This window comes from Trichosurus vulpecula, chromosome 9 (assembly GCF_011100635.1).
Source record: "Trichosurus vulpecula isolate mTriVul1 chromosome 9, mTriVul1.pri, whole genome shotgun sequence".
Taxonomy (NCBI): domain Eukaryota; kingdom Metazoa; phylum Chordata; class Mammalia; order Diprotodontia; family Phalangeridae; genus Trichosurus; species Trichosurus vulpecula.
Window position 1 is genome coordinate 176,743,839 of NC_050581.1, and position 19,325 is coordinate 176,763,163.

Consider the following 19,325-nt stretch of genomic DNA (forward strand, 5'->3'; position numbering starts at 1 on the left):
TTAGAGGATTCCTCCTCTTTGGGCACCTTTGCTGCTGCTCACTGGGGCATCAGACCTCCCGCTCTTCTTCCGCTGAATGGAAGGTAATTGAACTGTAAAGTGCTTTTGGCCAGATCTCAGCAGAGGGCCTCACATTTATCTAGTAGCCAGAAGAACATTTACCAGCATTAGGTGGTCCCTCACCCCCACCCACCAGCAGCAGGAATGAGGAGGCTTTCAAGTGCTGCTTCTGCCCCATTGATATGTTGGGAGTGCTGTGAGATCATGGAAAGACATATCCAGGCCTTGAGTTCCTGGGCCCCAAAGTAGCATGCATGTTTGTGTGCATGTGCGTGTACGTGTGTGCCTGCGAGTGTGTGTGTGTGTGTGTGTGTGTGTGTGTGTGTGTAAGGAGGAGGAATGAATGCCATACTTGGCAACGTTTTTGTTTGTGTGTATGAGTCCAATTAGGTCTTTCCACAGTGACTTTGGTCCCTCCAAAATGAGAGCTTGTGGCTGCTTTCCTTATCTGAAAATTGTTCTCCATTTTTCTTTGGGAAATTTGATTATGTTTAGTATAAAAAAGAAGCACATGTTTTCTGAGGAGAAAAAGTCCAATTGTGTGTGTGTTTGTATTTTAATCTTATTAAAGAAGGAATGGGCTTCGTGGCTTGGATGTTGATTCGTTGGTTCAATTTGATAAAAGCATTGGTCACTTTCCAAGATTTCTCGTGATGTCCATCCAACAGGGAGCATAGTCCCTCTTCCTTTCCTGTTCTCCTCAAGACAGTTTCCTTGATACTGTCATTGGTGGCATGGTAGTGAAGGCAACACTGGTTGGGGGAGTCACAAGACCTGAGTTTGTGTGATTCAGTGGCTAGAGTGCTAGGTTTGGAGTCTGGAATCGTACCTTTGACATTAATTGTGGGACTATGGGTCAGTCACTTCTCTGGGCCCCACTTTCCTCATCTGTGGAATGGGCTTTGGTATTACTCACAGTACCCCTAAAAAGTTTGGTGTGAGGGTTGAATGAGATCATGTATGGAAAATGCATGTCAAATCTTAATGTGATATATACACACTAACATGTGTATGAATGCATATATACTAAGTGTAAATGTACGTGTGCATGTGCATCTCTGTTAATTTAAGCCTCTTGAATGTGGGGGGTGTTTAATTTTTTCATTGTATCCACAGTCCTTAGGAAAAAAAAAAAGGTCTTGGTACAGGATAAACACTTGATAAATGCCTATTGATTGACCATTTTATTGCCTCAGTGATCTTGGGCAAACCATGGAACCTCCGTGGGCCTCACCTTCCTCAACTATAAAATGAGAGGGTCATGAGACCAAATGGACTTGGAGCTACCTTCCAACTCTAGCTCTGTGATTTCTCTTGGCCTTTCCCGGATCCTAGACACATATTTTCTCTTGTTCCTACAGGCTTCCTAGTTAAAATAACACCTTCTAATTGTATATATTTTAAATATTTTTTTCCAAAGCCTTTTCACATAATAATCTGTTTGATCCTCATAACAAACCTGTGAGACACATGTGAAGATATTATGTCTTTTCTAGATTAGGCCACCAAAGCTCAGAGAATTAATGATTCATAATTGTGCTGTGAGTTACAGAGAGAGGGAATCCTCACATTAGTATAAGACCTCCTTCTGGAGCTGTTTTCCAATTCCCACTCTCCTTGGTGGCCCTAAAGAACAGTCAGATTACTGTCCACAGATCTAGGGGTAACCCTGAGGGATTCAGAGTTTTTCTATAGTACTGTTTCACAAACCCCCAACTGGTGTGGTCCTCATTGATTATCTGTTAGTCAACCAGAGTTTATTAGCTTTTAGAAAGGGGTTTTTGCCAAGCAGGTATAGAAAGGACAGTTATTAACAGAAACAATCTCCCCTCCCCCAACTCAGGCTAAAGCTTGGGATATATTCTCTCCTTACGTACCAAAGGTCCCTGTGAAAGAGTGAGCTCAATCTCTGAGAACCCATGTGGCTAAAGGGTAAGTCATAGCTTCTGGCTGTTGGGAACCCTTTTCTCCCTTCATGAAGTCTTTATCAGGTTTCCCTTTGGTATTTTGGGTTCAGAGGGTTGATTCTTTGGCAGAATCCTGAGACTACCTGTTTTCTTGGGCATGTCTCAGCTCCTGTTACAGGTGCTATCATTGGCTCCTATTGTCTTAGAGATGCTAAAACCTATGGGTATTGATGGAAAGTTGAAATCTTCCAACTTTTTGAAGTTTACAAGGTTTTCCTCTAATAAAGGGGACAGAGATTCTATCTTCTATTCCCCCTTCATGAGGGATTCCTTCTCAGGGCCCTGGCTGGGTCTGGGCCACCCTAGGCTGGCCTGCTCTTGGAATGCTGGCTTGCAAGACCCAGAGGTCCTGACTGATTCTCTTTAACCAACCACAAGACATGTCCTCTGTCCACAAGACACCTGTGTGTTGTCATCCACCTTCATTCAGTGACAGGAGTGCTTAGCTTCTCCCAAGTTGGGAGGATTTGTTTGTACCCACTTTTATACTTTTAATTGTTAAAGGAATAGGGGAATCTGGGCTTTGTTCACAGCTGATTTATACCTTTAATTTTCTAATTGATCGTCAAGATGCGCTCACCTGAGAAAGCTATCAGGGTACAGAGAATCTTGTTAGTTACATGAATTGGGATTGCAGCCTATGGGATGCCCTTCTTATATTGGAACTTGAGTCCATGGTTTCCAGTTCAATGCATTGCCCAGCCTGCCTCTCCAGCATCTCTCAAACCCTTCTCCCCTCTCCACTAAAACAACTACTATTCCAATTTAGGCTCTTTCAAATAGTTCTCAGGGAAAAAAAAAACAACCTTTCTCCTGCCATTTCTTGTCTTCCTCATCTGTTGTACCCCTTTCCCCCTTAGTAATAGCCAATATATATATATATATATATATATATATATATATATATATATATATATATATATATAGTACTAAAAGTACTATACATTTATATATATATATATATATATATATATATATATATATATATGTATAGTACTTTTAGTTTTCCATATGACTTTCTGAACACCATCTCATTGGATCCTCAAAACAACCAAGTGAGAGATGAGTGCTATCAGTGCTCCATTTTACAGATAGGGAAATAGAGACTCATAGGCTTCTTGACCCCGAGTCAGGCCCTATCTCTTTTGGTACTGTGGCTTTCACTACACCAGTTTTAATATTTAATGACTTGTCATTTTTGAGAAAGTATAGGGACTGATTACCTTATCTTGATTCTCTCCTTAATGGAAGTTTTCTACAAGAATGAGCCTATTCTGTGTCTTGTGGGCAATACCATCTATTGATCTGAAGCTTTCATGTCAGAAAAGCTTGTGTGTGTGTGTGTGTGTAGCAGTTCTTTAAAAGCAAGGAGCCAAATAGAGCCAGATGTGATGTTGCTGGAAGCTATCACCAACTCTTGATGAGACACACATGGATCATCCAATTTGTGGATTATGTGTGGCAAATTTTTAATCCCAGTGTGGTTTCCTTCTCCACTTCCACTTCTGAGTTGCCTACCTTGGCAGTCAGTTACTGTGGGCTAAGGGGCACCTTCAAACATTAAATATTTTTTTTTGCTGACAATTTAGGCAGGGAAAATTTGTTTATTCTCCTAGTTTTGAGTCATAGATATTCACTACATTGTTTTGGTATTTAGACTGGCCTATCTGTAGATAGGAAGATTTCCTTTTGTAGGTAGAAGATAATTTTTTTTTTAAATTCAGAATTTGTTCAACAATGAAACAAATTTCTTATATTGCCTTTGTTTTTCAATACTGTGTAAACTTTCTCCATCTTCTCAGAGAGCCATCCCTTATAACTAAGAAGAAAAAAGAATGGGAAAAAACAACAGCTCAGCCAAACAAATAAACATGTCAATCAAAATATGTGATATTTTCCACTCCCATAGGCCATTGCTTCTGCAAAGAAGGGAGAGAGGTACATTTGCATATCTCTTTTCTAGGACCAAAGTTGATCATTTTAATTACCCAGCATTCAGTCTTGATTTTTTTTCCCATTGTCCACCATCATTTATGAAGGACCTCCAATGTGTAGCAGGCTATGCTAAATGTCTTCAAGGAAATTATACTCTTCTAAGTTAAATTAAAAACAAAACCAAAAAAATCACAAAGTAGTTGGGGAAAGTACTTAGCATCTCAGAAAATTGAGGAAGATCTCGTGTCTCGTCATAGGATTTTAGATTTTAAACTCTGAGGTAACATAAGGGTCATCTAACTCTTGTCTTTTACCAGTGAGGAAGTGGAGGCTCAGTGAGTTTTAATTGACTTATAAAATGTCACACAAGTGGTAAGAAGCAGAGTCAGGATTTGAATCCATGTCTTCTGATGGTAAAGCCAGTGCTATTCCCACTCAACCTGCTGTCTCAGGTCAATGTGGCATTTTATCTAAGTGTTAAAAGAAACAGGGCATTCTAAGAGGATCAAGTGATGAGGGAATGTGTTCAAGGCTTTGGACGTTGACTATCAAGTCATGGAGATGGGAAATGAAATGTCATGGAGAGAGAAGAGCAAGCAGGCCCAAGGGTTGTATTTCGTCTTAGAGGGCTCAAGAGAAACAATGAAGCTTCGTGAGCAAAGGAGTGATGTAGCTAGATCTGTGCTGAGGGATATCAGTTTGGCAGTTATGTGGAGGATGGATTGGAGATGGCAGAGATGAGAGATGTGGGGACCAATTAAGAAGGCATTTCAATAGTCCAGGTGAGAGATAATGGGGGCTTGAACTTGACATTGGATGCGATAGTAGGGTGAAAAGGTTAGGAATGAGAGATAATATTTGCAGGATTTGGAGATGGATTGAATATGGTGTTATAGGATGATGAAGAGTCCAAGATGGCTCCTAGCCTGGGGACTTGGGTATCTGGAAGAATGGTCATAGCCTCAAAAGAAATAAAGAATTTAAGAAGGAGAATCTGTTTGGGAGGAAAGATAGCAAATTGTTTTAAATATTGACTTCATGATTGAGTTCAGCATTTCCCAAACTATTTTCTTAGAGTTTTGGTCTTTGACATGTAATAAAGAAGGATTCTGGGAGAAAACATCATTGTTGTCAGTGTTTTCCACTCAAAAATATTTAATATGAAATTGTATGTATCAAAAGTACTATTTGTAGTATTTTTCTGTATGACAATAGACTAATTTCCTTTTTAGAAGGGTCATGCCAATGCTTTTTTGTTTTCTTTTTGTTTTTTTAAAACAAGGGCTTTGGTAAAATATGGTTAGAGACAGTAGACCTAATTTCTTTTTTTATTATGGTTAGGATAAGTTAAAGCAGTTGTCAGTGTGAATTTTTATCTTTAATTGGTTTCTTCTTTTAATAGAGAAAGAAGGGAGTTAATGCTATTGCCTACCCTCTTAGATTATCTCCAATTTATCCTGTGTATTTCCTGCTTGTATGTAACGATGTCTATATGTTGTTATACTGTTTAGATTGTGAGCTCCTTGAAGGCTGGCATGACTTTTACCATCCTTTGTGTCCTGCTTAGCACAGTGTATGGCATATATAGTAGGTGCTTAATAAATGCTTCCTTACTTGACTTGACTCGAAAGGGGGTTTTGTGTTTGAGTCTAGAATCAGTTGACAAGGTCCTTTTCTCTGGGCCTGTTTCATCATTATTTTCAGATACAAACACACACACACACACCCCCACACCCCCTCATCAGGAATCTGGTTCAACCCATGTGTGAGGGAGTCCCTTTACATAGCACGTACAACAGGTGACCATTTCATCTTTCTTTTGAAGAACTCCAGGGATGGGAACACCATTGCTCCTGAAATACTCTGTTCCCCTTTGGGACAGGTGTCATTGTTAGGACAGTTTTCCTGACATCAAGCTTAAATATATCTTTCTAAAACCTCTACCTGTTTCTCCTAGTTCTTCTCTCTGGGCCAAATCCCTCTTCGGTAAGACAGCTCTTCAAAATACTTTTAAAGACAGCAGTCATTCCTTGCCCTGAGTTTTCCTAGAGACTCCTTCTCTCCACCCCTCCAGGTTTTTCTTTTCTTGCTCAAACATATGTAAGGTGAAGGCGGTGGTCTTGATGTTCTTCATGTTCCCTTGTACCTTCAGATCCATGTGGTAATCCTGGGGTCCTCTTTTTTGCTAAAAAATTACTGTGATTGGCTGGGTGGAAGGGGTAGTCATTGTTCTTATATCCTCTAGACTAGCGTTTTGGGGTTCTGTCCAGAGTAGTTTGTAGCCCTATGATTATCAAGAAAGTCAATTTAGCTTTACCATGTTGGGGGCAGCTTGGTGGTGAACCTATTAAATTGTTGAGCTTAGAGTCACGGAAATGCCTGAGTTCAAATCCTGCCTTCCTTAGGCACTTACAAGCTGTGTGATCCTGGACAAGACCCTTAGACTTTCTGGGTCTCACTTTTGTCCTCTGTAGTATCAGGGGACTCAGTGGCCTCTGAGGTCCTTTCCAACTCTAAATTTGAATCCTTTGCAACTCTTTTCTACTTGTGCCTCAGTTTCCTTCTCTGTAAAATGAGGGGGCTTTAGATTTATGACTCTATGATCCAACATCTCATTTTCATTCTCTTTTCAGTTTGATTTTGTACGATTAGCTACTTCTATCAGGCAGAGGCTAGGAACGACAAAATTATTGTGTTGATAGGGTTCACTTTCCTTATTTTCTATTAAATGGTTTTCTATCTTGAATACTATATATTTCATCTGGACAAAAGTACTTGGAGAACTGGATATATTCGATATGGAACACTTAATTTGCTTCTGTTTTGAAAAGTCAAGGTTTTTTTTTTTAAGAACCTCCCTCTCCCCCAAGCTTGACTCCACTCAAAATTAACCATCCACTCCAGTAGCATTTCTTATATTTACTCTGTCTGCCAAAGTCATTTACAAACATTTATTTTTCTGTTAGCCATTCCACCCAGTTCATATGGCCATCCCCTAGTTTTGTACCCACTACATAATCTGGGGCTGCTTAACCCCTCAGTTCTGAAATAAAAGCAGGGTGTTGGGGGGGAGGGAGCAGTGCCAGCTATTTCAGGGGACTCTGATGACCCCATTCTGACTCCTTTAAGAACACTCTGGCTGGAGAAAATCGTTTTCATACTTGGCATCTGACTCAGGGTCGTCGGTGCCCAGGGAGAGGAATTTCATACACATGAATACAATTTGATAAAAGTCTCCTGAGAAGGACTTCCAAGCAAAAAGGTTTAGCAATACGAATTCACATACCGTCCTTGGAAATGCTGATAGACTCTCACTTGACTCCATGCTGTATACTGAGTTGGCATCTTACCAGACTCTTCCTGCATAGGAAATAGGTAATTGTATCATGCTGAGGAGCTGGCTTGCTGATTTTTTTAATCAAAAGCTGCCTTTTCATTTTAAAAAAATATAATTTGCATCAGCGGAGCTTCATGAGAAGGAGCTGATTGCCACCTTCTCATCCCATTCATTTATTTTGGTTCAGCATTTACTGAATGCCTACTGTATGCAGGGTTTTAGAAATGAGGGAACTGAGGCCCAGAGTCCTGTGGGCTCCATAGCTAGTGCCTTTTCTGCTGTAGCTGACTTCAAATCCTGACTGCCCCTTGGGACTTCTTGTTGAGCTGTATACATGTTGTATCCCTTTGCTTCTAGAAACCTCCTTCTCCCAGTATGATACAAGTCCTTGAGGGGAGGAACACCTCTCACTTAGAACAAGGGGCTAGAGTAGCTGTGTAAGAAACCTTCCCTGAATAGTATGGAGTAGAATTACCCATGATCCCACAGTGAGTAAGCAAGAGAGCCCTTGAATCTCAGCCCTCTGACTCCATATCTGTGCTCTGCCTATGAATAGATGATTTCCTGATTGATCCCATGGGAGATTATTTCAGGATGTCTTGGGCTTCATCTTTTTGACACTATGTCAGCGTGAGAAACAGTTGGGAAAGGGAAGCTCTGGGAGGCATCTAGTCAGTGCATTAGAGTCAGGAAGACCTTAATTTAAATTTGGGCCAGGACAGTTGCAAACTGGGTGACCCTGGCCAAGTCACTTACCCGCTGTCTGCCTCAGTTTCTTCATGTGTAAAATGGAGATAATAATATCACTTACCTCTCTTTGTTGTTGTTGTTCAGTCGACTCCTCAGGATCCCATTTGGCAAAGATACTGGAGCAGTTTGCCACTTTCTTCTGCAGCTCATTTTACAGATGAGGCAACTGAGGCAAACAGGATGAAGTGACTTGCCCAGGGGCACACAGCTAGGAAGTATCAAGTGTCTGAAGCTGGATTTGAACTCATGTCCTCCTGACTCCAGAGTTGGTGCTTTGTCCACTGTGCCACCTAGCTGCCCTCAGTTCTCTAAATCTTTAAATCTAATTCATTTGCATGTCATGACATCACCTCCCTGATGTCATGGTACTCTTCAAGAATGAAGGACAAGCAACAAGCTGCAGAGCAGTTGCTCACCTGTATTGATGGAGAGAGTTTCCCACACTAGGAGTTCCCCAATAGTGATAAATTATCAGATGTGGGCTGAAAAAAAATACACTATTTTAAAGAAAAACAGTAATGACTACAGATTTATTTAGGGCAAAGGATTCAAGGCTAAGGGAACATAGTCCATGCCTGAAGGGGATGGAGAAGAAGAAGAAGAGTTAGGAATGCATTGTTGGTGTGGGTTCCAGGCCAAGCAAAGAAATCTCAGAAAAATCTTTCTGTAGTTTGAGAGGTACGTGGAGCTCCTGTCTATAGGGAGCTGGAAACAAGCTGAGAAAGCCCAGGAAATGGTAGCAAGGTGGAAGACTCCAAGAAGGGTCAGAATCGAAGAGATCAAACCATCTCCTCCAGGGAACCCATTCTGTCCAATGGGCACAAATGTTTTGGAGCCCGACTTGAGAAATTAAAAAAAAAATCACCGTAGAATTTCCTGAGCATAGTATGACAAATAAATGTGTGGCTTTGTTTTCAGTTCTTCTTCATTTTTAAAGTCTCTTATTTTCAGGTAGCTAATTTAGACTGAGTCAAGAGCTTCTCAAAGGATCATGGCAGTTGACCCTACCCAACCTCAAAGTCTTCCCTCATCACAATCATGTCAAGATCTTTATTGCTGAAGGTGGCCAGCCCCTTTGGCAGACCCACTCTGCAGTTCTGCACTTTCCCTATGGGGCCAGCAAGTCAGTTGTTTGGACTGAATAGACTAGTTAATTTAGTTCAGGTCAGTGCGGCATTGGCCTCATATAGAGATGACAGGCTTACTGTATATAATATATATAATTGATTATCTATGAAAACTCCATACAAGAGAAACCAGCACTTTCTCCTCATCAGGTAAAAGGGGGAGAAAGCATCCTTCTCATTAGGTTTGTGTGAGGTTGGCCTGCAGATTTGGTTACTTTTTCTATTTGTTTCTTAATGGACAAAATCTGTCAGAGATACATCTTGGCATTTTACAAGCATTTTGCTTGGAGAGAAATTTCTGGCCAGATTTTCCCATGCTAAACACAATTCTCTGTAGTTGCTTTTAAAAAAAAATGCAGGCTTATCAAACACCATGGCTAGCAATGTCACTAACATGGTGGGTCCATGTTCCCTGAACTCCTGTGTCTTCATTAGAAATCTCGGGGCAGCTAGGTGGCGAAGTGAGTAGAGCACCGATCCTGGAATTAGGAGGGCCTGAGTTTAAATCTGACCTCTGACGTGTGACATACCTACTAGCTGTGTGACCTTGGGCAAGTCACTCAACCTCAATTGCCCTGCCTTCCCCCCTGCAAAAAAAAAAAAAAATCACCATACTCTGTTAGGAGGCTATCTTCTAGAAGATTGTGGGCTTCTCTTTTCATAAGGATTTTGCCTTTGTTCAGTATGTGAATGAGTGAAATGCCCATGCAGCTGTGGCTGGGGAGTTTGGCAGAATGATTGCTGGCCAGGTACTGGATATTAATCTGGCCGCAGACCCAAAAGTGAACTGAAGAAGAGCAGGTGTGAAGCATTCTGTAGTGGAGATGTATGGCTCTTCTTTTGACCTGGATTATGATTTTCAACAAGATTGTTATGACAGGATGTACAGTTACCCCACACATGTACCACCTCCTTCCATTTCTCGTGCAGTGGCGCCCTCAAAATGCCACCGTGGGTGTCAGCAGACACTTCCTGAGGAGGCAAAAGTGGCTTTAATTCCAAGAATGGGCAGTGGGGCTCTTCATCCAAATCTGGCCAATTGAAAGGTGATGATCTTCAGACAATTAAGAAGGAGTTGGCCCAGATAAAGCATAAAGTGGATTCTTTATGGGAGAGCCTGGGAAAAAAATGAAAAGAACAAAGCAAACAAACAGCTGGAGTTGATCAAGGATAATGAAAAAGAAGTTGAAGGAGAGAATGACAGAGACAGTGCCAATGGCGAGGATGACTCTTCAGCACATGTGGGGGCTTTAGAGCTCTTGTCCCATTATTCCTTTACCTAGGCGCTTGTCTTTGATCAAACTTTTCAGCAGATCTCTCTTAGTATCTTCCGCACATGTTCAGTGTTGGGCCCAATGCATGTTCATTAATTCTGCCCTGCACCTAGTCTCTTTCCCACTTCCTTCTATTCTCCTAGTACTTATATTAAATTCTGCTGTAATTTTGCTCTTTTAATTTTGATACCTCTTTATGACTTAACAAAAAAAGGATGTATTTTTTTTTAAATAGGCTTAAAATGCACACTAAAAACATGATAGAGTTTTTCTATGTTTCACCTAAAAAGCAATGGAGAGATGAAGATTCAGTCTACAGGATATTATCAGAAAGATGTACCATACACACACACACACACACACACACACAAAAGACAGGGTCATATCAAGAATAAAGGCTAGACTCATTAACATTGATGTATGTCTATTGGTATCCATGGAATGTGGAGAGAATGCTAGCCTGCTGGATGGACCCCCTCTGGTGAGATTCTCCTCCTGTTGGTTATCTCCACTTTATCCTATTATCTTGTGTATACTTAGTCCTTTACCTGTTATTTCCTTACAGAGCCTGGGGAGCAGAGACTGTTTTTGCCTTTCTTTCTAACCCTAGTGCCTAGTACAGTGCCTGGCAGATAGTTTGTTGATTGATTATTCAAAGGTTTTTCTTCCCTTGAGTTGCCCAGTAGTGCCTAATTATCAGTAGTTTTTTAAACTGTGAAAGGGGGAGGAAGGGTGACTTCTTCTGAAACATATTAGTGGAAAAAATGGGTGGGAGAATGGAAAATTGGAATGGGTGCTGATTTAGGAAGTAGTAAGCCACCCTACATTGAAGATTTCCAAGCATAGGCTGGAAGAACATTCATCACGCAAGTTGTAGAAGTTCTGCTTTCTTGGGTTGGGGGTGGATTAGATGATCACCAACAGTCCTCCATTTCTGAAATTCTATGTTCTGTGAAATCCAGGAGAGCCCAGTAGCTGGACTGGAGGCTGATACCAAATCTGATTCCATGCTCTGGGTCTCGTTTGTGAGAATCGTCAGACAATAATGATTGAGATAATTAGTCTGGAAAAAGAGAAGAAGAGTAGTGCAAAGAAAGGCACTCTGGATTTGGAGTCAAAACAGCTGGATTCTCGAATTGGCCCGCTACTTCAGGAAGCATTTAGTTAACCCTTCTTATGTGCCACACATTGTGCTAGACCCTAGGAATGCCTTCCCTCAAGGAGCTAATATGGAAAACAATCCAGAGAAGTGTAGAAAAATAAAGTCAATGTGTAGGGAATGGGGTGTGGCATTCCAGCCATTCACAAATAAACAGCCTTTGGAAAAGCATGGCAGGTGGAAGCTGGCATGGGATGTTTGGGGAAAAATAAGTTGGCCAGTTTGACTGTCTATAATACAGAGTGTGTGAAAAGCTAGCATGCAGTTGATGTGGAAAGACAGGTGAAAGGCCTTTTAGATGCTGGCCACTGAAGTTACATAAGCAGGGCAGGGAACTACTCAAGTCTGTGCTTTATGACTATCTATTCTGTAGCTTTGAGAGGATGGATTGGTGAAGGGAGAGGCTGTAACCCTGGGGACTAATTCAGAGGCAATTGGAGTAGTTCAGGTGATGGAATGAGGGTCTGGACTCAGGTGAAAGTTGTGTGAGGAGAAAGAAGGGAGTGGGTATGAGCTGTTGACTTGGCCACTAAAAAGCAGCATGTTGTAGTGGTTAGAGTATCCAACTTGGAGTCAATTCAATTCAAAACATTTATTCAGTGCTTACTGTGTGCCAGGAATTGTGCTAAGTCAGGAAGATCCAGGTTCAAATCTCATCTTACCAAAGGTCCTTGTGTTACCTTAGGCAAGTCATTTAACTTATCCGTGCCTTAGTTTCCTCATCTGTAAAATGGGTAAGTTGGACTTGATAGCCTTTCTGGCCCTCTGTCGATCCAGTTATTCTGTGATTGGACCAAATACTTGAATAATCTTGGATAAGTCAGCCCAGTTTTCTCACCTGAAAAATGTCTGGATTGGATTAAATGACTTCAAAGGTGTCTTCCTGTTTCACATCTGTGATTGTATGATCCTTCTAGCTCACAAAGTGGATTTAATCCCTACTGCCTTGTTTACTTGTTTTTTTTTTAAATAAGCAAGACCAAAAATAAAAAAGAAAAGAAAAACAAGTAAAACCCATTTTTTTTTCCTTCTGGAAGCTGCTTCCTAGGTTAACCCGGGAATGGAGCGAGAAGCGCCATTTTTCTCTGCAGGTGTGTAGCTACCTTAGCAAGCTAATTTTGTTCCTGCTGGGATAATTTGGAGAGTAACCATGGGCTCAGGTATAGGTCAGATTTAAACTTTTATGTCCTTTGACATTTTACTTTAGAGCTTTATGAAAGTATTAACCTTTGTTTTTGTGATGGAGGCTAGGGAGACCCAAGCCTGGGGAGGGACTCATGTAGGCCACTACAGTATCAACACTTGGGGGAGGGGGAGGGCATTAGCAAAACCTCATTCCCCTCCCCCTCATCTCTCAGAGGGGAAACCTCACTGACCAATGAACATACCAAGCCTAGGTTGACCTCTACACCTTGGATCATGTTCCTTTTCCATCTGGAATAACTCCTTTCTATCTGTCCACACCCTCTCCATTCTTCATGTCTCAGCTTGTCTAGGCTAAGCAGACCTTCCTTTGCCATTTTCAGCCTGCAATGATCTCTTTCTTTAGGAGTTCTTGTCTAAACCACTCATTTTTAATTCGTTCTCTTGCTCTTCTGTAACCTCCAACTTGCTCACTTGCTGCTTAAGAGCTGGGACCTTGTCTTGGACTTCTCTCAAACCCCCCCAGGTACCCAGTAAAAGCCTGACCATACTGTAGGTGATGAATCAATACTTACTGAGTGAAATTGAATGGGAATGATATGTGAAAGTTAATTGGATTGAGAGGGCAGGGGGTGGACAGCATGGAGTTTTTTTAACCTCCTTTACTCATAGTATTCCACACTTAGATGGGAAGCCAGGTTGGTGGGATTTGGCACAGTTGGAAAAAACAAAAATTAGGCCAGTAGTCAGGGGAATCCAGTCTGTAGGTCTATCTCTGCCACAAACCCACCCTCTAACCTGAGGCAAGGGCCCATCATCAGAGATTGGATTCCATCTTCCCTCGTCTGTATCATGGATATGTATTTAGTTATTTACGTGCTATCTTCCCCTCTAGAATGTAAACTCCTTGAAGGCAGAGGCTGTTCCCTACCTCCCACCCCCTTTATTTCTGTCCCTGATGTGTAAAGTGGCTGGCACACAAGCTTTGCAAAGCTTAACGTTCTGTATACATACAAGCTATTTTGGTGATGTTATAGAAGAAATTCTTGTCAAAGTAAGAGTTGGAAACTGGGATCCTCCTTTGGTTCACTTAATTATTAACTTGGTTCAGTTGCTTAGGTACTCAATTTCTGGCAGCTTTTGCTTTTCCCTTGAGGTTAATAGTAACGTAACCTAATATATTCATCTGGCCCATAGTTTCATTCACAAAAGGAGAGCGTGGGTGTGGACAATCATCTCAGTCTCATAACAATGTCTGGAGCATGCTCAGTGTCTTGTCTTCAGGTATGAAACAGAGAGAGAAACTTCTCTGGTCACGCCCCATTCTCATACTTGGAAAGCTTGCTTAGGCTGAGGATCCCAGTTTGGAATAAGGGGGAGGGAGACCCAGGTTACAGGTAAGACAGCACAGAATCTGCATGTTTAAATCGTATGGGATTCCTAAAAAACAAAGCTTTTTCTGTTCCTCCCTCAGGGAGAGGAATGGGGGTGGGGTGGGGATGGAAGAATTGGGGATGCTGCCTTTGGCTTACCTGTCCCACCCTTCTTAAATCTGCGTCTACCTGACTTGGTTGTCGATTTCATTGTTAGGGAGCCATCTTGGGCATTTTGTTTTTATTATCTATCTTGGAGTGGAGTTCTTCCTTTCCAGCCTGGTGGCAGGCAGTGAACTCCCCACTAATCAGTTGCAAAGACCATTCAGGACATGTCTAATGCCCTGGAGCAAATGGCCTTCTGCACCTGCCTGGCAACCTGAGAAGGCAAAATTTAGAGAGAGAGAAGGGAGGCTTTTTTCCTTCTGCCAAAAAATTTCTTCCTTCTTGGGTTCTAATAGCAGTAAAATTCCAAACACCCATTTCTCATCTTATGGTATAATAACTAAGCAAAGCTAGGAATTTGGAGTTAGAGGGTCTGGGTTCCAACTGTGGTCCTGTAACTTAGTACATGAGTGACCTTGGGCAGGTCATTTAACTTTTCTGAGTCGCAGCTTCCTTAGTTTTAAAGTGTGAGAGTAGGAGATACAACCCCTGGATCCCTCCTGACTCTAAATCTCTGTTTCTCTGGTCCCATTTTAACCATATTCCATGATCCACCCTTGTAAAATGTCCCAAAGTATTTAATTGGTAAAGAACTGACTTAGTCACATTCTCAAATCTCTTCTAGAAACCAGGAAGACATTCTGTCTCTTGAGAGGGAAAACAGACTGAAAATTTTCTTTACATGTTGAAGAGTTTTCTCCTTCCATGTAGTATTGGACCAGGAGGATGTATATGTGTAACAAGATGATGGATATAACAGAGGGTGGCAGTGGGGCACACTGGATTGAGATTTGGGATCCAAAGATCTGGGTTCAAATTCTATTCTTCATTACTTATATTACCTGGGGTAAATCACTTAACATCTCTGGACCTTGATTACTCCTCTGCAAAATAGGGCTGGATGGCCTCCAAGGCCCCTTGCAGTTCTACAGTTTTGCTCTTAAAATCGAGAAATTGATTTTTAGAGGTCCTTGGGTAATGAAATGACTTACCAAGGATACATATGTAGTTAGTACCAAAGGCAGCATTTGAACCTTTAACTTCAGAATCAATGTTCTATCCATGGCAGTCAGATATAGTATATAAAACACTTCACAAACTTTATAGCACTATGTAAATATCAGTAGTAGTCTTTTTTTTTTAAATTTCTGTCCCTGATGGGGGCACCAAACTCTGTTATGTGTGATTGGAGATACATTTAATCTAAGAACAGATGCTGTTGATCAGAACATTGTATGGTGTGGCAGACATGGGGGAGGGGGGATGCTATCTTGATAGCACCCTCAGACTTCCCTCACAGGTAGGAAGAAAGCTATTGGGGGACATCATCATTTCAGTGGAAGGAGTGGTTTTGTCCTTTAGGAGATGATACCTACCTGAATGATCCATGGAAAACAGGATATTTCACAGTAAATATAGACCATTTTATAATGACCTGGAAGAAGCCAAGCTTCCCAAGATCTGACTACAGCAGGGATTCTTCACCTTGTTTTATGTCATGGACCCATTTGGCAGTCTGGGGAAATCTATGGACCTTTTATTAGGAGGATGCTTTTAAATGCATAAAATAAAATTACTAGGGTTACAAAGACAGGAAATTCTATTGAGACAGAGTTATCAAAATATTTTAAAAAAGTAAGTTCACGGTTCCCAGGTAGAAAAGAAGACAGTGCTTTGTACCTCTGGCACAGCTGGAAGAGAAGGTTGATCTGGGTGCCATGAACACTCTTTCCCAGATTAATTTGGTGAAAAACCACATTGGAGCTTACAGGACACTAAAGGAGCCCAGAAACACAAATTAGGGCTGAAACACCTCTTTCTTGTTTAACTTGTGGATTGTCATTGGGAGGGGAGTGGAGGTAAGTTTGTTTTGGGAGAGGGGGTTTTGTTTGGCCCTCTGTGATGAGTGGAGGGAGGTGAGTAGCACTTGCCTGAAGTTGGTCCGTTCTTTCCAGGCTTGCCTCCTGCAGAGTAGGGGCCGTAATCTGATCTGAGATTGGGGAGGGATGATCCCTCAGATCACTATGGATATTTTCCCCCAACTCCTCTCTATCACTGGGAACATCAGGGTTCCTTGAAACATAGTTTGGAGAGGGTAGAAATTGACAGGAATATAGAATAAAATGGGAGAAAATTTTATAGTGAATTATGTATATGTATGTGTGTGTCCCATTTGGGATTTTCTTGGCAAAGATACTGGAGTGGTTACATACACACACATACACACGCACACATACATGCACACACCCCACTAACCTCAATCAGAGTAATAATCCAAGACAACAAATCTGAGAAATTAAGTAGTTTTTATGTGACTTTTTACATTTCTTAGAGTTTAGGGGCTGTATATTATGTTTTGCATAATATTATGATATTAACTAACATTTATAGAACTGGAAAAGTGACAAAGTCCTTTAGACAAAATGCCATCTCCTTTGATTCACACAGCAACCCTGGGAAGTAGATGCTGTTATTATCCCCACTTTACAGGTGAGGAAACTGAAGCTGAGAGAGGTTAAGAGCCACCCCCCCCCCCCCCCCCATCACACAGCTACTTATGTGTTGGGCAGGATTTGACCTCATTGAATCCAAGACCTGCATTCTGTCTGCTGAGCCACCTGGCAATCTAATGTGCCACATTTTGTCTCACAGGAAGACAAATATGAACAGGTGTATGAACTAGCCCCGTGATATCATGGGTAGAAGAGGGTTGGCACCTTGTCTGTACTCCATAGTCTTAGGGAGTTGCCCAGAGTACAGAGACTTATCCAGGGTCACACAGCCCATATGTGTCGAGGTGGGGCCTCTGACTTTGAGGCCAGGTCTCTATCCACCACACCACACCAACACCAGAACAATAGTTTCCCAGGACTGTTAAAAAAAAAAGAAACAAGCAAAAACAAAGTCCGATGTTAACATCAGTGCCTTTCGGTTTCTGTGGAATTTTAACTAATTACTCTCTTTAATTCTTCAAGTGTGACTGTGACTGACTATAAATATACATATCTAACCATGAGACTCCCACTCCCTTAGAAGCAGGATTACGGTCCAAGCATATTTTAACTCCTATGCTTTGGAATAATACATTCACAAATAATATATCATGTGATTTGGGAAATCAATGCATTGTGAAAGGTTGATTTTAATTTGCTTTCCCTAATCCAATTCTAACCCTCATACAATTCTGCAAGTCAAATTCAAAATGTAGGCGGATGGGGAAGTGTATTACACTCTATATCGAGAGTCTTGGGGTTCTTTGGCTGTGTTTAGCAAATTGCCAGGGAGGCCCAGATCCTTGCTATAAATGAGTTTTACTACCTAAAGGAATTAATATAGTTTCCTCTTGCAGTTGTGTGCCTAGCTCTCCTCACTCTCCTCTGTGAATGTGACTGAGGCCTGCTTTGTATTAGCCTGGTTGTGCCAAAAAACAGGCTGGTATTCACAAGTGTAATGTTTCCCATCTCTCCTGATTTATAAAAGGATCTCATGTTTTCTCTGAAAGTTTACCTACCTCCTCTGACTTCCCGTGATCTGCTTTTCCTTCATGCCCAACCTGATTTCAGTAGATGAATAATCACAATGGACAGATGCACGGTATTAGGAAAGGCTAGGGAGGAAAAAAGCATTGGAATAATACCTTGCCCCTTGCTTTTACTTTTTCTGAGATGCCTTTTGCTTTTGATTGGTCAGATTAGAAAGTGTTCATTCATTTAAAATTTATGATTACATTAAAAAAAAAACTTCTCTGTCTCTGACCTTTGTACAGGTTCTCATCCCTCCTCTTCCCCAACTCCCCACAAATCTGGAGTCTGCTCTATCTTACTGCCTTCCACATGGAGCCTCTCTCCATGATTCTCTTATTCTCCAGTTAGGGCTCTCTTCTTTTAGAAATTACTTGGTATTCCTTTTTTTTAAAAAAATGCTTTATATTTACCGAGTGCACATCCCTCAACAGAGTGGAAGCTCCCTGTGGGTAGTGATTATTTGTTTTTGTCTTTGTGTTCTTAGCCCTTGGCAGAATGACTTACATGTAGTAGCTGCTTAATAAATATTTGTTGAATTTGAATTGAATGATTGTATTTTTCTGAAAAGACAGTTTAGTAAAAACAAAAAAATCCCTAAATAATAGTGCATATTGTTGAAGCTAATCATACAGTAGGATAGATGAGCAACTTGTAAAAATGAGTTGGACTAGAAAGAGAACACTGTGTACATGTATGTGTACATACCTTTGATAATTGGTAGCTTTGCTATGACAGACAAGTCATGCAACCTTTCTGAGCCACATCTATAAAATAAGGGTTATTGCCACACTCCCAGGATTGTTTGATGAAACACTTTATGAGCTTCCAAGTTCTATAGAGATAAAGAGCCTATATACTTTTGTTTGTATGTACGTATGCATATTTGTAACGTGTTTACTTAATGACTACAAATCTACTTCTTCCTCACCACAACTACAGATGGCAATAAACTTTTAATGGGAATTAATGTATTTGGAAGTGCAAGATAAAAGTCTCCATCACAAGCTTATTGGATGAGCTGTGGGTACTTTAGGGACCATGCCTAAAAGTTTATTAGAGGATGTAGAAAAACTATCCTCACACGGTCTTTCTCTACATTCTCGGTTAGTGAGCTGGTTCCCTGGTAAAGGATATAACCTCCACCTACTGGAGGAGGGCTAAATTGCAGAACGGCAAGCAGCACAGCCTCAAATGGGAATGGGCACCCTCTATATTCCGAGGAGAAATAAATGGACAAAAAAATGCTGGAGACTGATGAGTAAGGGAAATGTTTTGATCTTGGGGACATGAATTTCATTGTTTTTTTCGGGGGGGCAGGGCAATTGGGGTTAAGTGACTTGCCCAAGGTCATACAGCTAGTACATGTGTCAAGTGTCTGAGACCGGATTTGAACTCAGGTCCTCCTGACTCCAGGGCCAGTGCTCTACTCAATGCGCCACCTGGCTGCCCCAGAGACATGAATTTCATTGAAGTAGAGTTAAATGTAAGCAGTTGTAAAGTAAATTGGAATG

The 19,325-nt window shown here is 41.2% G+C and overlaps 1 protein-coding gene and 1 pseudogene across 6 annotated transcripts in view; both read left to right on the top strand.

Moving 5' to 3' along the window:
• The window catches only part of MAGI1 (membrane associated guanylate kinase, WW and PDZ domain containing 1), a 709,255-nt gene that overhangs the window by 134,343 nt on the left and 555,587 nt on the right, over positions 1-19,325 (top strand). The window lies entirely within an intron of this gene.
• LOC118831084 lies at positions 9,547-10,459 on the top strand (annotated as a pseudogene).